This window comes from Vulpes lagopus, chromosome 17 (genome assembly GCF_018345385.1).
Source record: "Vulpes lagopus strain Blue_001 chromosome 17, ASM1834538v1, whole genome shotgun sequence".
Taxonomy (NCBI): Eukaryota; Metazoa; Chordata; class Mammalia; order Carnivora; family Canidae; genus Vulpes; species Vulpes lagopus.
Window position 1 is genome coordinate 38,906,671 of NC_054840.1, and position 20,276 is coordinate 38,926,946.

At 41.6% G+C, this 20,276-nt stretch overlaps 2 long non-coding RNA genes across 2 annotated transcripts; both read right to left on the reverse strand.

Annotated features, from left to right (window-relative positions):
* Positions 1 to 6,994: 6,994 nt before the first annotated feature.
* On the reverse strand, positions 6,995 to 10,688 carry LOC121477502. The gene is made up of 3 exons (XR_005984248.1): positions 10,553 to 10,688; positions 10,372 to 10,464; positions 6,995 to 7,996 (listed from the first exon to the last, which is right to left on the reverse strand). It is a non-coding gene; the product is annotated as an uncharacterized LOC121477502 (long non-coding RNA).
* Positions 10,689 to 16,083: 5,395 nt separating this feature from the next.
* On the reverse strand, positions 16,084 to 19,352 carry LOC121477504. Its single transcript, XR_005984249.1, has 3 exons — positions 19,280 to 19,352; positions 16,629 to 16,693; positions 16,084 to 16,228 (listed from the first exon to the last, which is right to left on the reverse strand). It is a non-coding gene; the product is annotated as an uncharacterized LOC121477504 (long non-coding RNA).
* Between the last annotated feature and the right edge of the window lie 924 nt (positions 19,353 to 20,276).

The window sequence follows — 20,276 nt, forward strand, 5'->3', positions numbered from 1 at the left end:
AAAGCACCACTCGCGCTAAACCCTAGGTCTTGCAAGGGCTTGCTGTTCTACTTTAAATGGGTCAAACATGAGTAATGTAAGTATTGAGCCTCAACTACATCATGAAAAACGTCTCCTGGATAAAAATGTGTAAAAGAGTCACTTAGATGTTGGTGAGGGGCACCCTCTTGATCATGTTTTTCATTGCAGAAAATATTGGAAGGCAGGAAACCATTGAGTCTAGCAGCTTAAGTAAAGAAATCCAATGATAGGGATACTTGAGGCTGCCTCTCACTTCATTCTAGAAGGTTGCTGGGATGGACTGCTGTAATTACAGCTTTATCCCCCCACTTCCCCTTCCTCCCAGTTTCTTCCAGTAACAGGATTCCTTGTGGGGAAACTCTTTCCAATCAATGTATTTAAGACTCATGACTCAAGCTTGGTCCATCTAAGAAACACAAGCCCCTGACCACAGTGATTAATTTACTTAAGGAACAGACCCACACTTAGGTCAGAGAAGTCAGTCCACCTCTCCCCACAGGGACTTTGTTGGAATCATCAGAAAGGAGACTCTCCTTGCATTGCTAGCTTCCTCACTGGGAAGACGTGAGCCCAGGTGTGCTGGCAGCCATCTCTGACAACACATAGAGAACCTACGTGAGGAGGAAGAAATTCAAAGTGGAGAGGCAGCATCCTAATGTGACTGCATGTGCCCCTCAAACCTAGGCACCCATAGATATAGGAAACAAAAGTTAATTTGAGTTGTGTTTCTTTCACTTATAGCTCAAAATAGCTTCACACAGATCCTGAGTTAAAAACTATAACGTGTACCTAGGCTAAAACAAAACTCCTGTTTCTGCTACCCACAACACTTCTGACACCAAATGTGTAGGTTTTACATACCAAGAAAAGCTGATACTATCTGGCATTAGCACAGACCCCACAGATCAAGGGCTGAGTCCCACAAGACCACCTCCACTTTAGACATCAACTGAAAGTCTTGGCCTCTGGTATTTATCACCAACTGATCGGCTATAAATGAAGTGTTCCCATGACCCCCTTCTCAGGTTCAATAATTTGCTAGGAACAGCTGACAGAACTAAGGAGTGTTTTATTCACTATTTGGGAGTTTATTATAAAGGATACAACTCAGGAATAGCCAAATGATAGAGATGAACAGGGTGACAGATAAGGGGGAGGCAGGGAGAGAGATGTTCACACCCTCTCTGGACAGACCACCCTCCGGGCACTTTGGTGTGTTCACTAACCCAGAAGCTTTCTGAACCCTGTTGTCCAGTGGTTTTATGGAGGTTCCATTATGTAGGTATGGTTGATGAAATTATTAGACATTGGTAGTTAGTTTACTCTCCGGCCCCTCTTTGTTCCTTGGGGGTCAGGAGTGAGGCTGAAAATCTCACCCCTCTAATCACAGGGCTGACTTTTCTGGCAACCAGCCCCATCCTCCACAGTCACCTGATTAGCATAAAACCAAATATGGTTGAAAGGACTTTATGATGAATAACAAAAGATGCTCCTTTTAGTTCTACAGGGGTCTTAGGAGGTCTGTGCCAAGAACTAGGAGCAAAGACCAAGTATATACTTTTTTATTATATAATGTCACACTATTGCATAGGCAAATCTTGTATTTTTAAAGATGACACCTTTTGAAGCTTGGGTTGTCAGCTAAGCTTGAATGCATGTAGTAAGTAAATACAAAGATTTTACTTTTTTCATATTTTGTTTTTATTTTTATTTTTATCTTGTTTTATTGGTGTTCTAGGAATGTTAAGATACAAGAGGACAAGCATCAATTGGACATAAATTATCTCAAAAGGCATTTTTTATTTTTTTATTTTTTATTTTTTGTATATATTTTTTATTTGAGTTCGATATGCCAACATATAGCATAACACCCAATGCTCATCTCGTCAAGTGCCCCCCTCAGTGCCTGTCACCCAGTCACCCCAACTCCTCACCCACCTCCTCTTCCACCACCCCCTGTTCATTTCCCAGAGTTAGGAGTCTCTCATGTTCTGTCTCTCTCACTGATATTTCTTAAACCAAGTTCTAAGGAGGCAAGAGTTCCTAGTGATGGTGTTGGTGAATAGGATATGTGCTCTGTGTCTGGACATTCGAGTCACTGGCCACCCAATGGCCTTCTCTGTCACTGTTGTCCAGGGGCCTGAAATCTGTGGAGAATCAAGAAGGTGTTGGCTTATCATCAGGATCTGACCTGGTCACATAAGGAAAGATGGTCCCCATAGCAGAAGTTCCTGGTACATGAACCATGGCTCATGGTATCTGGAGGCTAGTTTCTCACAATCTCGCTATTAATAAGATAATTGCTACATTTCCCTCTCTGACATTTATTAATTTATTTGTGGCAACTCTCCTCTCTGACATTTATTAATTTATTTGTGGCAACTCTCCTTGAAATCTCATAACAAGCACAAAAACTCTTTCTTTTTTAAGAAAGTTAATTTGGGAAGTCTTGGGAGACAGGGGTTTCAGCAAAAAATAAACTAAGAGAAATCAAATGGAAAGGCGTATGTCAATTCAACAAATGTGTATTCAATGGCTCTTTCAAGAAAAACATTATGCTGTGGGAGGGTGCAAGGGAGGAAGACACCCAGAGAAGTGAGCCACAACCCTGTCCCCACTGAGTGTACAGTTCAGATGGGACATAAAGGAAGGGGATCAAGCAAGGAAGAGAAGACAAACACGCATCTAAACAGCAAAATATGCCATAAGAAAAATAAAAGATGGCTAAAACATGGGTAAGGTAATATTTAATTAAGGGGAAGATAGAGATTTTTCAGATGCATTTAAGTATGCATTTCCCAAAGTTCATCCTATGAAACATTAACCCGATGAGATGCACTTGAAGAAAAGTGCAAAATATTTTTTGGGAATGATGATTTCCATTCTACCACTGTTATCCCATGTTATAAATTCATATATATTCTACTTTATTAAAGGCTCTGACAGTCCTACTGTAAAGAAACCTATTTAACTTTAACACAATATTTCCCAAAGTTATCTGACTACAGGTACTAAGGGAGTTTTCCGTGGAAAATACTGTATAACATGCTAAGGTGTATCACCTAGGGAAAGATTTGTGATTTCATTGTGCAAATCCAGACATTCCAAAAGATTGGATTTCTTTGAAATCCTGCAGATTGTTGCCTCAGTTGTTGGCTTCAAACTACTCAGTAAATCTGCTTTGTTCCACCAGAAAATAAATGAATGAATGATTGAAAGGATGAATGAACAAATAAGTATCAGGAACTTTCCAAAGAGGGATCCCTGAGTGGTGCAGCGGTTTGGCGCCTGCCTGCCTTTGGCCCAGGGCGCGATCCTGGAGACCCGGGATCAAATCCCACGTCAGGCTCCCGGTGCATGGAGCCTGCTTCTCCCTCTGCCTGTGTCTCTGCCTCTCTCTCTCTCTCTGTGTGTGTGACTATAATAAATAAAGAAAAATTACAAAAAAAAAAGGAACTTTCCAAAGAGATGGTACATATTCTACTAAAATTTCAGATGAGTTTAAAATTTGACAGGTGCCATAAATAGCAAAGAATGGGTATCTTCAAGTTTTTGCTTAAAAAAATCCTTTTTGCTTAAAAAAGGATTATACACACATATGTATATATATATTTCACATGCATACATTTGCATATTTCATCTGTCATATGTAGTAGATATGCATATACATACCTATATACATGCATTTATGTATATACCCCCTTTAAGTGCTCACTGTGATCAATAGATAAGCAGTTTCAAATTCATGTGGTTTTTAAAAAATTATCAAGATATGTCTTAACCCACTGTTCTTACTGCAAATGGCCAAGCCCTCATTTCAAAGAGGAGAAAGGTAAGTGGAAAGGGAGAGAGGGAAGCATCAGATGAAAGATTGGGGGTCACCAGGAACCTGGCCTGGGTCGGTTTTGAGAACCAAAGGAAGGCCACACATTGACATGATCCAGAAGCATATGAGTGTTTATCACTGGACAATTGTTGTACATCTGTATGATGATGCTGTCCTCATCTCTGAGCCATCTCTGATTCCACAACCCTGCTTGGAATCCCCCTGAGTATTGGAACTCATTCAGGTTCTCTCAAAAGTACTGCTTCAATGAAGACCCCTTGCTCAGCATATCACCCAGAGAGGGGGTTACTCAGAATAGCCAAGCACAGATGCTGGCCCTCCTAGGATCTCCAGACAATAAAGTGATACTTTGGAGCCTGGGATGGAGTGAGGGTCCTAATGCTTGCTCCTTCTTACCTGTAGATTAAAAGCAGAGGGGGAAATGGCCACAATGGGGATCAAGGAATCAGCTCCTCACATAAAACAGGATTGAAGAACAATTTGAGCTAAAGCTCCAGTGAGGCTTCTCTCTCCCATGCTAGACCCTGAGACTTACTCAAGGAGGTGCAGGACCACAGGCCTACCCCAGATGCTCATCATTGCACAGAGACAGTATGAGAATGAGAGAGAAGGCAATTCCTCCTAGGCAAACTCTGAGCAGTAGGAAACAGGAAGCAGGAGAGCTGGTACCAGCCACTGCACCAGAGCCAGAGAACTTTTCAGATACAAGCAGGGCCCTTGAACTCTGCCCTCCCCAAATGGCAGACATTGACAATAGCTATCCAGTTCCCATCCTAGGTGATGCCTCCTACCTGGGAGCCCATCAGCTGGGAAAGAGGATCCAGACTACTTCCTCAACACACACACACCCTTTGAGAGGATCTCTCTGGAAACCCAAACAAGGGAAGAAGGTTCTTATCATCAACATACATACATATATCAGCAACACAAGTGCATTAAACCTGTACCCCACAGAATTTTATATTCAAAAGAACATGCCTCTACCTAATTGGCAAGAAAATGATTCAATATCTTTCATGTAGAGATGATCATCTCCAGATGTTTGGATTGGATCACTTCTCAAGAATTGTTTCCCTGAGCCTTGCACTGAATTTCAGCTACGGTAAGTTATTAGGAGATGGGTTTTTACTGTAACACCCATAGGGCAGGGTCTCAGCTCTGTAAAACACACAACATTTGCATACTACATTTAGCAGAGTGCTATTATAAGATCAAGAAATTTTGTGGAGTCTCTATATTATGCAATCCAATGTCTGACTTATCTTACATTTTGTCCCTTTTCAAGTTAGCAGGTGTTCTTTGCTTTTTGGATGGCTTCAGGTCATGTGTTTGAGATCCACTTTTCTCACTTAAAATAATTAAGCTTCATTTCCGGGTTTCACAGGATTCAAACAGAGCATCTGAAACAGATAGGAGTTAGCTTTCTCTGAACAATTTTACAGGAAGACTTAATGAGTAACAATCAACTGGAACTAATACTTGATCGATCAATTGAGGTGATAAACAGTAATAAAGCAGGAGCACAGCCCAGAAGCCCATGCCAGGAACCTAAAACTATTGACAAAACAGATAGGAAATGTAAAACACTTTGAATCAATACCAGATTTGGCAGTTGAATAAGCGTTTGACTAATGCATCTTATCAGTTGTAAATCAGCTTTGAACTGCTATAAGATGTCATAAGACCATCTGAGGCAAAACTGAGGGGGGAAAAGCCTAAATCCTCCATTAAAAAAAATCATCATATTTTATGGCATTTGAATTAGAATTATTTCTAGAATAATGCAATTTCACAGCTATAATTCAAACTAGGTCTTAGTCTATTGGTTTAACTGCAGCATAGCTAAAATTTAGAAGTTTTTATAGTGTTCAATCCCATAATGGTGTTAGAAAACTTAGAGAAAATTCAATTATAGTACAGGAGACTTTTGTTCCTTGTTTCTCCTTTCACAATGGACTTCTTTTAGAGACCAACTAAATAAGTAGCAGTTTCCAAATTTCCAACCCAACATACATAAAAATGGAGTGGTTTACTAATCCAGAAGCACTGTCAAGGGATGCAGAGATTATTAAATGCAGCATAGGAATATCACAAAAAAATTAATTCTCTAAAGACTAACTCTTGCTCAGGTAAAATATATCTTGATCCTGGCATAGTTTTAAATATATCACATGATTAAATAATTATACACATTCCTATAAATACACATGGCATCAGAAAGAAAGCACCGGGTCATGCCAATGGCTAGAGGTCTCACCTTTTATCTTGAAGGAACAATTAGAAGGAAGAAGCACTGGGCCCCCAGGATCATCTGAACAACAAAAATGGCTATGCATCTGGCAGCTATGTCAAGGGGCACCTACAGCCCCCCAAATGGGCAACTGGCTGCTGGTGTTTTGGTTTCTTAGAACAAATAAGAGGAATTACAGGAATAGCTAAGGTTCAGTTTTAGAGATGATCTAATCAAAATGTCTCAGTTTGCTCCAAGAAAATGAGATCCAAAGAAATTAAATGGCTTGCCCAAGATCAGAGAGCTAATTCTAGGTGAGCTCCCTAGAGTTCAGCCTCCCAATTCCCGGGCCCTGATGGCTTATCCTACACCAGGGCCAAGCATGGCCTTCTCTCCTGGGATGGGCATCCCCTTATCACAACCTTCTCTCCTCCAGGCTGTGGATGTTGTTGGCTGGCTGCTTTGGCAGGAATCACAATAGCACCTGGCCATCATATCTGAAGGGGGACAACGGGATCTCAGGATGATTTGGTCAGTTCTGGAATAGGTCTTTGTAGGATTCCACTGAGAAGTAGGTTCCAGTGTGTCACATTTATTAATGTTGGTCTTGAAGTTTCTGCATACAGTCTTTATTAATATACATACATTATGCATCATGACTCGTTTTTGAGCTGATGTGCCAAGAACCAAGGGCTGCAACAGCACAGAGGACGGCTTCAGTCACTGTGAGCCAACCAGGCAATGACCTGCAGCCTTCAACTATGGTCTCATCATTCCTACTGTGAGTCTGTATAAAATAGATTATTTAGAAATCAAATATTTAAGAAAGGACATACATAGCAAATAGGAAATATGCAATAGATTTGTTTAGCCCATTCACAAATCCAAGTTTCCTTCTTGGAGTTGGCCTGGGACGGGGGCGGGGGGGGCAGGGGGGCACATTTATGCAAATTAGCATTGTGCTAAGAAACTTGATTTATTTCAAAACCACGAAGATTCCATTGCTCTTGGTGAACTTTAGAAATTTTCTTTAAGGGAATAATTTGTTTGCTATTGTACTGAATGATGTTTTATCTTCTCTGTGTGTGTGTGTGCATGTGTGTGCATGCACACACATGCACACATGTTGATTTAGGCTTACAGCCTCTCATCCTCACTAGTGATTTTTATTAGTTTAGTTTCATAAATATTCAAGGACATTTGTAAGTCAAATCTATTTTTTGTTCTTAAGAATGCTTCATGTCTTAGAAATTAAATAGTATATTTTAATTTTTTATATTTTCTTGTGTTACGCTCTGTTTCCTGCAAGTGTAGCTACCACCTGTCACCATACAACACTATGACAATAGCACTGACTATACTTCCTCAATTGTACCTTTCATCCTGTGACTCATTCATTCCATAACTAGAAGCCTGGATCTCTCACTCTCCTTCACTAATTTTGTCCACCCTCCCATTATTAAAATACTGTATTTTTAAATGATTTTTAACCATACACAGATATTGTATTAACCACTTAAAAGGGGAAAGTAATTATAACAAGTTTGTTTGCATTCCATTAGAATCAGATATGTGAAATGAACTATATCCCAGCAACTGTTCCTAGCAGAGTGCCCTGGGATGGATCAGTAGAGAAGAGCTACTACCTGTGGTACCATCAGATTTCCACTGGCCTTCACATAATCCCAAAATAGTGTCATTTTCCTTTCAAATTCTGAGAACTGACTGGTGGATCAGGCATGATTATGGCTGTCACCAGAAGCAGCTTCAGCTGACATTCCTGCTGCACTCACTCATGGCTGGAGCCTGGGCCATGCTTCCTTTAATTCCAGATGGCATTCTTTCTCCTTGGTCTTGAAATTTTGTCCACGATGGGTCAGTTTCTCAGATACAAGAATCTAATAAAGATAAATAAGCTTTTTAGTTCTTGGTTCTGCATATTAGACTCACCTTTTTTACATCCTTGGTTAGCACTGATTCCTACTTACTGGGGTCAGAGAACTGAGTAACTAACTTTATCAAATTGCTGGTGCTATGGAAATCTGGCAATAGTGGTAATCTGATGACTAGCCCATCAGGCAAGTCATCCTAGAAGAATATAATTTCGTAAAGATGATATTAGGCATCAGACTTTGTTTTCTGTTTTTTACTCCTAATCAAATGAATGAATGATCCAATGCTCTTTATTGAAGTCAACCAACAGACTAACATGAAAGAAATGAAAACACCCAAAGCTGCTTCATGGTGAAGGCCATCCTTGCTTCTCACAAGCTTCTGTCTGCCCCTTAATCACAACTTCCAGCTCTCACTTAATGATCTCGCTCCTACTGGTTGGGTTGATATTCTCTGGAGGCCCCACTAACTCCTACCTCTGCACTTGTCCTAGAGCACCTGGGGAGCACACCAGTGCAATAGGCCATGGGCATCCTGGTGGACCCATGGTCTACACGACAGGCCCTCATTTGAATGCACTCCTCTGATCTCCTTCAGGGGACTTCAGTGAAATTCAGAAGAGATCACCACAATCTGCAGATGAATGGAAAGCTTCCTAGAGAAATCTGAATGTGAACTGGGTCTTGAAACGTGGTTAACTAAAATGACCTCCCTTAATGTCAATAGTGTTTCTGTTTTTCATCACCTTTCCCCTACGAGGAGCCTTTTTAGGTTTTTCCTAATCACCCCTCTCCAAGACATTTTAGCATCTGTGTATCTCGTTACACACTATGACCCTTTAAAGGTAATATCTAGGGATCCCTAGGTGGCGCAGCGGTTTGGTGCCTGCCTTTGGCCCAGGGCGCAATCCTGGAGACCCGGGATCGAATCCCACGTCGGGCTCCCAGTGCATGGAGCCTGCTTCTCCCTCTGCCTGTGTCTCTGCCTCTCTCTCTCTCTCTATCATAAATAAATAAAAATTAAAAAAAAATAAAGGTAATATCTAAAAGTTTTTTCATTCCCCATCCTGAGAATCAATTTTTGCCTCCTTTGGGGAAAAATCATCGTAGGGAATGCACATCACGTGTGTTTCTCTTGTATAAATGAAATTCTTCTGCTATCTTATCCTTTGTTGGTAGACAAATTCCCCTTCCAGAATGATATTTTTCAGTGTGGGTTGCTTAAGAGAATGTTTGAATCCTCTTAGGGGAAAAAATGGAAGCCTCCCAATAAATGAGTCCTGAGATGGTAGAAGAGGTGACACTTCATCTCTGCCATGCTTTGGGTTTTTTTTTTTAACATTTTTATTTATTATTTGACAGAGAAGGAAAGAGAGAGAATAAGTAGGTGGCATGCCAGGCAGAGGGAGGGGAAAAGCAGACTCCCTGATGAGCAGAGCCCCCCATCCCCGACACAGGGCTCTATTCCAGGGCCCTGGGATCATGACCTGAGTGGAGGGCAGACGTTTAACTGACTGAGCCTTCCAGGTGCCCCCATGCTTTGCTTTTTATATCTAGACATCAAGGAGTCCAGATGTCTTAGAAGGTTGGGAGGATGCCCCTGAATCATGAGGAGAATTTGGGCAGTGGGAAGAATGACCTTCCTAGAGCAGACATTACCTAGAGATTGAGAACATTGTTTGGTGAGCTAGATTATTACTTCATGTCACTCTCTGTTTATCCACATTTGCTATGTCTGAATTCATGAGTCAGTAAGAGTAGGAAAGTGAGCTGAGAAAGTAAGATGGGAGAGTGGGCCTGTAATGACACATTCAATGGGACCAGTGAGGACTATTCACTCCTTTCCCTGAAGCAGTATAGACAGCTTCATAAAGGAGATGGAAACTAAACACCACTTATGTCTCAATTTTGCATAGAACTAGCAAGTGCTTATATCCTTGGCCTTAACTGACCCAAACTAGCTTGCCTCCTTCCTTCTTTACTTCTCCCCTCAACAAATATTTGAGTGTCAAGGATTTGTGAATACTATAAAAAAGCAAACATCAAGACTGATCCACTTTTTCCCCCAGAGAGCCTGCAGCCCACTGAAAAAATGCGGATGATGTGATTAGTAGAATTGGTGAGTAGAATTAAGTATAAGTTTCCCCAGAACATTTGCTCCAGCCTCACACATTGTGACCCACTGAGAGACATTCATAGTCTGTTGTTCTTTGAGGATGAACTCCCCCTTTGGGGAACTTAATCTCATTTGTACTTCCAAATTCATTGTTTTGAGGAGCAGAATCAAGTGGCTTAAAGTCAAGCTGCTACCTAAATTAAGGCCTCTCCCCTCATTTAACTCTCCCCACAAAATTAGTGATTACAATCAAAGAAACAATTACCTTTTATAAGATTTGCTTTTAATTAACCTGTTTGTTCCTCCCTGGAAATGCTGCTACTAAAAGCGCGTCTAATGAGTCCTGCTGCTCTGGTACCTGCAAGAATAGACAGGCAATGAACAGATGGCCTGATGGTTCCTTCATCCTGGACACCTTCAATCTCAAGAAAGTTAAGTCTACTCACGGAATCCTGGGAAGTGGGGCTTGCTCCAGACAGCTTTTGAGGACACAGCGTTGTCCAGAGAACAGGCAGTGGAGGCTAGTCCTGAAAGATGGAAGAGGCTCAGTGAGAAAAGCTGAAACTTTTTTCCTGACGAGTTCTTAAAAGTATTATGTCAGCTTCATAAGCTGTTGTCATGACATTCTCCCAATCTGCTGACCTTTTCACATCATTAGAACAAACCTGAGTCAATAGATCCCCTTGAGCCAGCCTCCACAGCCGACCTCAGCCACACAGCCACCGGGGAAGGAGTCTGCTAAATCTACTTTTTCTGTTTAGAAGTTACAGAGGCCGACACAGTGGCTAGCCTGCTGAATGATTCTTCAAGAAACCCAATGCTGAAAGTCCATTTCTTTTTTTTTTAATAATAAATTTATTTTTTATTGGTGTTCAATTTGCCAACATACAGAATAACACCCAGTGCTCACCCATCAAGTGCCCCCCTCAGTGCCCACCACCCAATCACCCCCACCCCCCGCCCTCCTCCCCTTCCACCACCCCTAGTTCATTTCCCAGAGTTAGGAGTCTTCCATGTTCTGTCTCCCTTTCTGATATTTCCTACCCATTTCTTCTCCCTTCCCCTCTATTCCCTTTCACTATTATATTCCCCAAATGAATGAGACCATATAATGAAAGTCCATTTCTTGTCCTATAGAAGCTTGCCTACTGAACGCTCCTGCACTGTCGAGACCTCTCTCCAGCAGACCTGAGCTGTGACAGATTGTCCTAAAGCCCATACTCCATAGCCTCCTCCAAATGACTATCACCAAGTCACAGTCCTCTTTCGTAGGATCTTTCGACACCCTTGCCTTCTCAATAGAAGGGCAGAAGTGCTTAGAGCCAGAAGACGTAGGCATACAAGCATGTTTCAGTGGTATGGTTCCCAGATTTGAGATAGCTCAGCTTCCATTTTCTAGGCAACTCTGTCAGGAAGATTAACCATTAACTTTATCCTTTATTCTTAGTTGATCTCAAACTGTTTATCAAACTGGCCGCTAATGCTGGAGATCAAATTGGTCTCCAGCCTTGAAGAGAAAATTCCTTTGGAACATTCTGAATTCTTGAGTCCTCCCAGGGCAGCTGCCAGGTTTCAGAAGAAATTGACTTGGAGACTGCTCCCTCCCAGTCTTCAAAGTCCTTCTGGTAACTGGCCCTTCTGGCAACTGGCCACTTGATAGTTTTCTCCCCTACAGTTATAAGTAAGTCACTCCCACAGCACGAAAAAAAGAATCAACTAATTAAAAGTATATCTCTCATTTGTCCTTTAGGAAAGTTCCAGAATTCCATCAGACCCCTAAATTCCAATAGTTCAAATTTTTAAAAAGTGTATTACCACTTAAATGAATCACTTCACAAAAACATGATACAGCCTACTTTTCTTTGATAAATTTCTCCATCATCTTGTATTTTTCAAAGATGAGAAAAGAGCCTCCATTAAATCCCATTTTATTTAATTTGAGCTCAAGCTTAAATGTGGTGGTTTCCTTAGAAATTACTGCAACCTGAAACTTTTATGGCCAGCTTCTAGTTACAAACTCAAGGTTATCTATGAACGTAAGTTTTAAAATAATATTGAAATAGAACTTTAAAACTGAGATTCTAGTGTTTTTATAATAAGAACTTTTTAGTAAAGAAATGAAAAAGATAAGGAAATAAAGTTTTGCATATGACACTGAGTATGCTGCTTCATAAAAGCCATCCCTCTGAAATGGGTTTTATACGTAACTGAACGTGCTGATGTCTCTTGAAATTTGCTGAGAATAAATTTGAAATTGCATTTCCATGGAAGTAATTGCCTATCTTCTAGAGCAATGGTTCCTAACTTTTTCAATGATCTTTTTTGAATACCAAGAAATTTTAGCAAGAACTCCCACATGATTGGAAATATGCAGAATACGTGTGGAGAGAGGCTCATAGGTCTTTGCATTAATTCCACAGTCCCTCAAGAGTCTAGGTCCCACCAGCTGGTTTCCACTGATCCTGTACTGTGATAGCCATAAAATTATCCAGAAATGACTGGCCCTATGCAGACATTCTAGAACAAGCTCGCAGCTCACATTAAAACTTCAGAGTTCACTGTGCCTATACCAGACTTGCCTATACCAGAAAACAAATGTCCTCCATTTTTTCTTTTAGTCTCAATATGTAGTCTACTATTGATGTGTTACACCCTGTAAATTTACCTTTCTAGTACTCTCTAATCAAATCTAAAAACCATTTACCTTCTTCTCAAGCATAGGCTTGAATGGTGAGAACGCAGAGAATTCAAGAAGGACCTTTCTATATGCAAATAATAAATGTGATAACTTATCATCCTCTCCATGGAGATGATTATCCACATAAATCTTAACGGTGCCACTGAGAGCTGCATTAAATCATCCCACTGGTCCGTTGCATTGTGGGTGATAAGCTGGCATTTTTATATATTTAACCCTACTGCACTTTGGCAGGAAATCACACCCTGTTTGTATGCAGGAATCTCTGCAAGAAACCTAGGCCAAAAACTGACCACGCCCAGCCTCACCTAGCTTTGGAGCACAGGAACGCAGTCATTCTGCTTCACAATCCCTTATGCCCCAAACGTTGCTTCTACAATGAACATGTTGCTCTTTCGAGAGAGATTTTCTAACCTTCACACTCTCTGGAAGATTTTCCCCTGACAAATGGGAATATTGCGGGTTCTTGCTTAGAAATTGTTCTTCCTCAGCCTCTAGCATGCCTCACAACCTATGTATCATCCTGCATCAACCTTTGGGTCACAGAATCATAGACATTATCTGAGTGGCATGAATTCAGAGGATCCACAAACTTGGATGGGGAGAAAGGTACATCTTTATTTGCACTAAGTTCTAACTAGAATTTAGCATTTCCTTCAAATGTGAAAGCAGGCAACAAACCACAGTCATCCCAGAGACTTTATCACCAAGAGAAATCACAGATATTTTCATTCACATTAAGGTTGCACAGATATCTCAAAATATTTACTGTCATCACTATTTTAAAGTTCAGGCAGCTGTTAGACCTGCCATGAGAGCTAGAGCTTGCATTTACAATGGTAACAAAGAAGCCTATATATATATCACTAAATCACCAATTTGATACATATATTTGCTAATTATATTTTAACAAAATCGGTTGCTTTTACTGTGTATTTTATTTTTTGTAGTTAAAAACATTATTTGGAGAAAGGGTCCCTGGGCCTCATTAGATGGTCCAGGGCATAAAGGAGGGTGAGAATTCTTGCCTTGAATTGTCACTGCTGCTACTGCATCCTTGAAGACCCCTGTGCTTGGCTCCATTGCTCTCAAAACCCCACCATAGGGCTCTCCCTAAAACCTACGAGCCCCCTGCTTGCATATATGGGGTTAGTACTGTTTGACCTCCACAAGCAAGACGCATTCTGGGCAGAAGCTCTGCCCAGCAAGGCCCATCCCAAGAGTCACCCTTTAGGGATTCTTTCCCAGCATCTTACTCTTAGCGGACATGGCGTGGACATCAGACAGCACACAAAACCATGCCTTTACCCCTTCATTCATTCTGATCAATCGTTAAGAGGTCCTTAGAGAACATTTCATCTGCCTCTTAATTCCACAGTCAAGACAGTGGAATCCCTGTTGGCAAAACAACCTGCCTCAAAATCCCACAGCAAGTAAATTGCCCTGACTCCCAGGAAAGTTCTCTTCTGTACACTGTACATGGGCAGATAACAACTAGAATTTACATTGTGCTTATTCCATATCAGGCACTGTTTTAAGTGCTTTACATATATTAATTCCTTTAGCAGTCATAATGAATCAATTAGGTAAGTTCTGGAAATATCCTCACTTTACAGATGGGGAAACTGAAGCCCAGAGTGGTGAAGGGACTAACTAGGTGACACAATTAGTAAATGATGGAGCCAAGATCAAATCAGGCTCTTAGCCTGAAACTATCTGCCTCTCTAGTCAACCTCTACCAGGTAGTCTGAAATTGAAAGAAAACACATATATCAATGCTCAATATGTCTGATGCATAAGTTCTGACAATAATAGTTATAATCACTTGTAGCAAGGTAGATACAAAGTACTATGGACAAAGATGAAGTAGATAGTAAAGGCCAGACTTTCAGAAGTGAGGAAATGAAAAGAAAACTGTAGCCCAAGTAGAAAGGAAGTCGAGCAAACCAACCCACATTTGTAATGACCTACTGGACATCCCCAAACTCATAAGGTTGAAAACTCTACTTATTGCCTCTTGCCCCCAAATTCATCCCTGCTCCTGTATTCCTTTATTCAGTGAAAGTTGGTACATCCAACTTCTTTCACCTTCTTTCTTGCTCCATGCCTCCCATCTCACTCACAAACCCTGACAACCTGCCCCAGAAATATCTCCTACAATTCAAAACATGGCTCAAATACTAAATTTAATTCCTCCTCAAAATTAGCACCAGCTGACCAAAGAAAATCTGTATCAATGCTGGAAAATTGGAAAGGTTGAAAATAACATTCAAATGAGATTCAAGGACTTTCCAAGCAATATAGGGAAGTGAGGCCAGCCACAGAATAGGCTACTCTGGGCCCCCACTACTGTAAAAAGCAGGGAAACCCACTTGGGAACAACTGGGAATAAAGGCAGGGAGGGAGCCACCAGCAAGTCCTAGCTTGGAGAGCATGAGGGATGGGTTTTTGTTTTGCCTACCTCCCTTCCTTCTTTGAGGAAACTGTACCTCTCCCTTTGGAGCCCCCATATATGGGACCTGTCCTATCCTAAACACAGAGGAAAGTGTGTGACCAAGCTAAGCCACACGGACTTCCTCCTGGGAATTCAACCTTGAGGTATACATGCAGGAGAGAAAGGAGTTAGCACTGAATCATCAGATTGAAAGCCACCCCCTGGAAAGGTGGTCCAGAAGCTCTTGTTTCTAAGATCCCTAGAACTGCACCATATCCCATCCTCCTGAGGCCCAGTGGCTCCATCCTCCTATGCTTTGTAACATAGATGTACACTATATACATCCTTCTACATGGATCAATATTTCCTAATCAGTATTAAAGAAGAAAAGAGCAAAAACAAAAGAGAATTCCTAAAAGAGTTTTGCTCTCTAGGCAGTGGGGCAGAGCTCATTTCACTCAAGTGAAAGGAAAAACTCATGTGCTCATCCTAAAGACAGTGGAAACCATGACAATGACTTAGAGCTAGGAGGGAAGTTAGTGCAATCTCAGGGAGCCTGAAGGCTTTGCTTAACTCACAGTTAATTCAATAATTGGTGAGAATTCATTTGAACCCTTAGGACATGGGCTGTAAGACCATCCCAGTTGAAGGGTGTGACTAGGAGACCCTATAGTCCACCTACAGACTATAGAAAGGCTCCACATGTCCATCTGAAGCACAGAAAGGTCTGGGCATCCAGGGTGTGGGTCCCATACAAAATTCTCTTAAAGAGAAGCAATCTTTCTTCTTAGGATGAGAACCTCAATATACTCAGAACAGTCTATTACTCACCTCAGGCCACCATAACAAAATACCACAGATTTGGGGGCTTAATCAGCAGAAATGTATTTCTCACAGTTATGGAGGCTGGAAGGCCAAGATCAGGACTCCACCATGGTCAGATTCTGATGGAAGCACTCCTTCTGGCTTGCAGAGCACCCTGCCTTCTCACTGTGTCCACACATGGTGGGAAGGGAAAGAGAAAGAGGGTAGGAGGGAGAGAAAGAGAGAGGAAACTAATCATATCATGAGGAATCTACCTTCATGACCTCATCTAAACTTAATTATCTCCCAAAGGCCCCCCCCTTCCTAATATGATTCCCTTCGTGGTGAGGGCTTCAACATATGAATTTAGGTCAGAGGGAATGCAACACAATTCAGCCCATAGCAAATGGTAAAACTACTTTTTCACTGGGTATCATTTAGCCCTTGGAAGATCTTAAGGTGTGTATAATCCATCTTAAACACCCTCACATACACAATGCAATGCTATGATATGTTGGTTTAAGTTACAGCCTGAGCATACTCAGTGGCCTCCTGGCAAACCCCAACCCACGGTGCGTGTTCTCACCAGCAAACCAGGACAACTGCAGCAAGAGCTTCAGCCTCCCAAATCTCCATCCACATGTGAAGATTCTGTAATTCATACAGAGAGGGTCAGAAGGGAGCTTTTGTTGGTAAAATTAGGGGTATTCAAGGTATATAATTGAGTAAAATGTCAGTGACAACTTCCACACTTCATGAACAGGATAGACAAAGAACTCCGTAAATGACACCACTGACATTTGATGCTGTTAAGACTCCCATGTCCAGCCATTGCATTTGGAGAAGTCTGGCCTTCAGGTAACGTATCTTTCTCAGTGAACCTTCTCTGGTCAGATCACCCATGACACAGGAACTGTGGCTTCACAGAGCTCACAGACTTGATAATAGGAGTCTGTTTTGATAAATGCTCATGAGGAGGGTTTGGCTTCAGACCCTCTTCCCTGTGACCTGGTCAAGCCAATCACCTGCCGGCAAAAACCAGTTCTCAGCAGGTTAGAATATCAATGCTCATATGCTACATTAGGGAAAAAACCTATGTATGTCTAGTATGTAGAGTGTTTTGGAATAATTTGGTCTATCAAAACAAGTGAATTCGCTGTGTGATTCCATTAAAATGTGCAGTTTATTTTAGACTTGAGATTTTAAGCAAAGAGAGTTTGGCTAGGTTTGTAAATAACATTGGGATGCTTAGGAGAACTTGAGATTTACTATATCCATAAGTTTATCACATCAACAACATAGGAGAAATCAAATATGTTATATTTATAAATGCAGTAAAAAATGTTTAAAGGAATTTAATTAACCAAGTTGTAAAGGGGGCTGATTATTTAAGGTAGTTTTGTCTGTTCAACTGGAACACGAATAAAAGCACTCTTGAATAGGATTGTTAAAATTCAATGGATTTATAAAAAGAACAATCAGATTTATAAGTGGGATTCAGAAGCTTAAGGAAAACAAGACTTTTACATTTTTTATTTGAATAAACTGAAAATTAATCTAAAAGTCCAAATAGATGTCAGTCATCCCTTTTAGGGAGGGAATAAAAGTCATTTTAAAAGCCAAAACACACCTATCAAGAAATCAGAACTTGTGAATCACTGTTAATTTTAATACTGACACTATTTTCCCACAGAAGGAATCAGTTCTAGGAGGGTTTTGACTATGCACCCCTCAAACTAGCTTGAGAACATATCTTTAATATACATCTTGTGATTGACAGGCCATGATGCATGCTACGAGGTACTGCCTAGAGCCCCCTTTGACAAAGGACAGGCTGCCCGGCTGCTCTGGGTGCTGTGGGCAGACAGCCTCAGTGGTCAGCCCTTTGGGGACATCTCAGCTACACAGAGCCACCGAGCTGACTGCATGGCCTCCTGCACAGGCCTCCACCCAGAGGCTCTTCCGTGAAGGCCTGGCCAGCTGGGGCCAGCTCTGGATGACTCTGTAGGTCATACACAGGGTGAGTGTTGGGGGGGGGGCTTCCTCAGAGCTGACCTCTCCCCCTCCCCCATTCTGCTTTCTTCAGCTTTATCCCACAGAGGTTAGCGGCCAGAATACTCCCCACAAAACCCTGCATGATGGCCAACACCTTCACAGAGGCTGCTCTCAAGACACCCAACCTACAACACAAACTATGTGCATGAGCCTCTCAATCACTTCATAAAACGGTAGCCAAGTTTAACGTCTTTATGATTTTATTATCTTCAGAGTAGAAACAGGAGTGTATGTAGCTGAATTCTGGTGAGCCATAACGTATGGCTAAGTGGGAGGTTACCTGCTAGATGGCCTATACTACCAGGGGAAAACTCATCACAGGCTACATAACATACTCTATTTCATTCTGAGACACATCTTTTCCCATGCTATTGTCTCTGACTTCGCTCCTGGTGAGGCAACTGTCCTTATGTCATTGCTGTCATCTGCACCAGAGCAAGCATCAAAACTACCAGTATCAAACCCCACAGGGTGAACATCTGCTTCCAAGAGAGGAGTAGATGTACATTTCCTGACTCCTTCCACTAAGTACTACAAAAAAAAACCTGGACACTATATATACCACAAACATAAGGAGACTGAACAATGGAGAGAAATCTGACAAATTGGATGAACCTAGAGAATTATGCTGAATGAAAGAAAAACTCACTTTAAAATGTTACATACTGTATAACCCGTTTATATAATATTCTTGAAATGACAAAATTTTAGAGATGGACAAAATTTTAGAGACAGACTAATGGCTGCCAGAGATTAAGGAATGGCAGTGTGAGAGGGAAGTGTCTGCATCCATAAGGAGCAACATGAAGGAATTCTGATGGTGATGGAAATTTTCTGTGTCTTGACTGTCTCCATGTCTGTATCCTGGTTGATATCACCCTGTAGCTTTGCAAGATGACACCATTGGGAAAAACTGAGTCAAAGGGGCACAGGGTCTTTCACTATTATCCCCTATAACTGCATGTGAATCTACAGTTATCTCAAAATACAAAGTTTCATTTGAAAAAAAAAATCAGGTTGAATGTTAGCAATTGAGAAGAAAATCCTGCGGACAAAGTAGAATACTTTAACCCTTTGGAGCCAAATGGTTGTTGGGAAAGATTGGAGAATGGTGAATCAGGTGTGTTCTGCAATTTTCCATAGTTGACATCAAAGTAAACTAGTCCTCAAAGATGGACTTACCATGAAACAAAACATGCTGCAGGACCCATCACGTGCACAGACCCTACCAAGGCCCCGGCGTGCATCACAGCAGTGCATTTGCTGAGAGTAAAATTTGCAAAAGTAAGATAGTCAATCAGTGTTGGTGAGGACTGTGATCTCCTTCTACTCTGACTTGTCTCCACCTTGTTTCTCCTCTCATCGGGTGGGGATGGGGTGGCCGCAAGCATCTCGGGAATCTTGTTAATGGGCAATTGAGCAGGAGAAACAAGTTGTTTGATTGGTGGATGAGGTTTGATGAGGTTCCCATGGTTCACAGTCACTTCCAAGTCTAACCACGTGATCACAGCACAGGAATGTGGCCCGGATTTCCCTGCCACCCACGGTGTCACCTCACAAGCATGGCACAAAAGTGTAGGTCCAGAAGTCATACTCCAACCCAAACATTATCTATGGTCCCTGTTATGGACTGAATTATTTACTCCCCCAAGTTCATAGGTTGAACCCTCAAACCCCAACGTGACTATATTTGAAAAAAGGGCTTTTACAGAGGTAATTGAGGTTAAATGAGGTCATGGGGTGTGGGATCCTGATCCAGTAGGACCAGAGTCTTTATAAGAAGAGAAAGAGAAAGTAGTGATATGCTCATACACAGAGGAAAGCCTACATGAGACCACAGAGAAAAGGCAGCAGTCTGCACCCCAAGGAGAGGCCACAGGAGAAACCAAACTGCCAACACCTTGGTCTTAGACTCCCAGTCTGCAGGACTGTGTGAATGTACGTTTCTGTCTTGGCTGTACTGTCTGCAGTGTTTTGTTATGTCAGCTGGAACAGACTAATACATCCCCAACACCTCAAACATGAGGGCAGTGGAGAAAAAAAAACAAGGTTGGAAATATACAGAGCCTGGAGCTAGTCTGGGCAGATCTCTCCCAGTCACCAAAGGTGTAAAACTCTAAGCAGGTGTAAAACTCTAACTCTACACCTGGGTAGCACGGACGTAGGCATCTGACTCTTG